Raw genomic sequence first — 4,390 nt, 5'->3', positions numbered from 1 at the left:
CAGGAATGCTAGACTTCGTGCTTTGGTACCCAAGAGATGGAGCCTACAGCTCGCAATTTTCAGAGTCCTCCTGGGCATTCAAGTTTCCAGCTCCTCAGAGTCTTAATCTTCTTCTCAGCATTGCTACAATTTTCAGCTGTTTATTCTTGCAGGAGGCTGGTCTCCAGATATCCAGTATCCAGATACTCAGTATTTGTCCTCTATCTCTCTTTGTGCTGTGGAAGATGAGACTTTGCAGCTGCTGGTTAACAGGCTTCATACGCTTAACATTTTAACGTCTTCGTGCTTTAGCTCTGGAGGTCAGGGTCTGAATTCTCAGTCATGACCACTAATAGCAAATAAGGTAAATCGTCTGGTTCACATGTTAAGCGATAAAGGTGTAAGTAATTACAGTGTCTCAAAAAAACAATCACGGTGGCAGCTAATACAAACAAACCAGAGAACAAAATATGAACAGCTAAATGAATGCTGAAAAAACAAACTCATGTATCTGTCATCCAGGGCTGAGAGTTGCTATATCATATCTGAAATGGGTTGCTGGTGGGAGTGAATTCTAAATAAGGTGTCATCAGCTAAACAAGTCATTCTGTCAGCAACAGATTTAATGAGGCCTATTTCCTGGGGATTTGCACTTCATACTTGGATTCTGCATTGTCTAATATGGTAGCGACCTTGATCCAAGCTTTTCTTGTGGATGGGGCACTCCTAACCCCTTTCCTGTGGAGTTTCTCTGCCAGTGGCTGTACTAAATCAAACAGTCCCAGGGAATGTTTCTGGCCACTTGAATTTGATCCTCTGTACTGTCAAATTGTCCTAATGGTGCTTGGCACGGTGCTGGCCTGTGCCCACCTGCAGCCTTCTAAATGGCTCCTCAACACAGTTTGGGAGTGAGCTTTGGCCAAGGCCATTTCCAGCAGGTAGTTTGCATTAGGCCACCCTGTTTTGGAGGGCAAGAGCATTTAGTAGTACATGGCATGGGCTGTTCACTGCCTGCTGCCCTTAATGGCAGAAAAGGGTCCTGGAAGATTTAATGTAGGAGTGTAGGCATAGTCTCTGGTATCTAATAGGAGCTACACCTTTTCCTCAGGACTACTAATAGAGCTTTTATCCATTAACTAACTGCCTATTTATACAGACCCATAGGAAATAAGCGTGTTAGAAATCTCTGCTCCGCTGTCAGATTTGGCTGGAAGTGGCTGAGAGCTTCAAAGTTATTAGTAGGTGATGGACAGTGATGGGAAGGGGAATTCATAGACATGCAAATGTACACATGCATATGTGCATGTACGTGTGCTTGCATAGAGGCTGCAATCACAAACCTTTCCGAAGGAAATCAGGCTAGAAATGTGGTGGACAAACACAAACTGGTCACATTTCACGGAGTGTGCTCTGTAACCAATCTTGGCTGTTTTGATTGGGTTTAAGTAAGGTGAGCTGTAATTTCTCAGGGAACCTGGCCCTTTGGAGCTCTACATTTGCTCAGACCCCTTGAATTACTTCAGTTGAATTGAATTTTAGGCAGAAAAAAGGCCACTGAGAACTAACACGTGCTTTTTGAACACATTTGACTACATTGTGTAGCAAGCAATTTATGACTGTGGGTGTGCACAGATGTACATGAGCTACCATTAAACCAGCTTGGGGACTCTCAGCAGTGTATTAATCTGAAGCTTGACACAGGTGGTAGAAGCCACTTGAGTGATGGGGTAAATTCTTGGCTGGTGAGCTTGTCCTGAGCTAATGCATATGTTAGCATATGCAAGGTGGCTCATACAAGGTTGGGTCAAGGATATCGCAATACGTCAGAATGGCCTGCGCCCAAACAGTGCCAGCACTCTGCACAGTCTAAAGCTTGTGCTGTTGTTGTTGTCCATTTCCAGCCTAAAGTATCCTCCTGCCCTTTGAAGTTGCAAAGAAAACCTTGAAAATATGATCCGCTGTAAACTTGGGCAGCACATCTTCCTGAGTCTGCGGGCAACTGAACCAAAGGTTGCAAGCGGCAAGAAAATAGCTTGTACTTTCTGTAGCATGAAATCTTCAAGAGGAGGGTTTAAGAGGTCGACAACATTAGCTGGTTCACATCTGGTCTCTTCAGTAGATACAGTTTATGTTCACAGCCTGAACCTGCTTCTCATGCTTCCCTTGATATACTATCCCCCCCTTCATCCTGTTCTGCCAATGCCTGAATGTGGAATTGTTGATACGCTACCAGCTGGAGGTGGTTTATTTATCCTGCACAAGGGGAAGATGTGAATGTTGGTTTTTCATCCACACTCTGAGCAATTTCCAAACAATCTGTGCTGAAAAGGAAAAGATTCCTCATGAATTTCCATGAGGACTCATGAAAATCCAGGTTCTTCATGATTTAGATGGTGATTATGCATTTTTTCTCTCTATCAGGAAACACCAGAAGATCAAAGTGGCAGCCTTAAAGATAGGATGGTGCAGCTAGCAAGGGTACAAGACATTACAGGCTGTCAAGGTGGTATTGTTCAAGGCTGTCAAAATTAAAGACAATTTATGCATTGTAAGGACAGGCTAAAATCAAGGCCTTGCAACTACAGAAGAACCTAAACATTATAGTAGGCTAGCTGCTAGAAATATCTCATTGACTGAATGTTAATGCATCTGTGGGATTTTCAGGAGTGCGCATTGAGGGCAGCAGAAAATGGAATGGAGTTTAATCTGGAAGGAGACAAGAAAATGATGTCTTTCTCTGTTAGAATCAAAGCCAAGGAGAATTTGGACGCTTTCCATTACTTAGGACTGACTCAGCCTCTTTTTTGCATTTAGTGTAGTGTCTATTGCAGAGATGCCAACAAAGCTATCCATCAAAATGCTGGGAGGAAAAAGCACAGGTGCTCTCCTGCCCCAGCTATTTATAGGAAAGGCTTGCAATTGCATGTGATACAAATGCCCTGGTTGAGTTTTTACATTCCAGAGCCCTAAATCCAGCTCTTTGGCTGAAAACACAGCTCAAAAATTATAATTGGCTATCAGTTGTAGCTGTTCAGCAAGGCTGAAAAAAACAGGAATTAAATTTAGCTACAGGAGACTGGGAAAGGCGAAGTAAATTTGGGAATCTTTGTAGAAAACAAACTGGTTTGAGAGAAAGGTATTAGGGCACCAAAGAATTTGCACAGTATGATAGTGTAAGTATAATAATATTTTATCAAAACCTGTACATCCAGTCATATGCATATTTAGGATGCAGAAAATGCTATGGCTCCTAAATACAGACCAGGATTTGGATTGGCACATCTTTCACTAAACTTCCCAGAAATTTTCTATTTCTTCTCCTGCTGTTTGAGGAGATCCCAGGTAAACTAATTTTTTCTAAGATGATGAATGTTGCTGTGGGCTTCTGAAAGTTCTCATGATTTGTTAATTCTTCAGGCTAAAAATTATAATAAGTATGAGAAACGTCTGGGATTAAATCAGAAACGTTTGCAGCCTACTGAAGGAATCATTTAGAGCTTTGCACAATGATATGAACATGTTGCTTTTCTTCTCAACATGACTGCTGTTGTCTCAATTGCCATGATAATTGTTTCAGAATCTTTTTAACCGCTTCTTTAAATAAGTCCAAGCAGATTGCAAAGCCAGCAACAAATAAAGCAATTTCAGATTTTTACCTCTCTCAGGAATCTTCCAGCAGTTCTGCTAAAACTGATGTGCAAACGCATTGACCTACTTCGGCAGAGATCTCCACAAGAGTCTTACAGGACTTACAGTCTCTCTGCTCTGTTGTTATTTCTTTCTATATTCTTTAAGCCAGTGATTTGTTAGAAAGCCACATAATCAGTTGTTAAATTGCTGGTGGACAAAAAAAGTGCATATTTAGAAAAAAAAAAACCAACAAAACAGTCCCTATTCTGTGCTGTGAGAGGGATTCTGCTTTTTCAAAGGCAGCAGACTCTATGCAGACTACCTGCTCACTTGAGAAGTTAGTAGAAAAGACAGCATAAACAAAGGGTGTGGGCAACAAATCCCAGAATATTCAGTTTTACGGGAACACCAGACATGAGCTTCTGCCTCAGCTGATCTAAAGAGATCACGTCCCAGTAGTACTCTGTTCTGTCTTGTGCAAAACCCCACCTTTCAGAAATACCTTCAGGGAGTTAATAAGGTGGCTACAACTATACCCAAATTTTGGTGGCAGCATACCACAGACAGCATCTAATCCTGTGCCTCTTGTTTCCGGTGTGCCCAGTAGCTAGAAACATTACTGTAGGGAAGTGATGAAGATCAGCTTCCTACTGATGAAAGGCTTTTTCTACAGAGCAGAAGTGCCTCTGCCAGCAAGGTGCCCAGCAGCACTGTCCTAGCACTGTGTCTATAAATAAAGAGCTGTGACCATTTTACTCCTTTTGTTCAGCAGCATGGTAGA

The sequence above is a fragment of the Pygoscelis adeliae genome, unplaced genomic scaffold (assembly GCF_000699105.1).
Source record: "Pygoscelis adeliae isolate BGI_AS28 unplaced genomic scaffold, ASM69910v1 Scaffold74, whole genome shotgun sequence".
NCBI lineage: Eukaryota > Metazoa > Chordata > Aves > Sphenisciformes > Spheniscidae > Pygoscelis > Pygoscelis adeliae.
Note: the sequence above shows the minus strand (reverse complement) of the source record.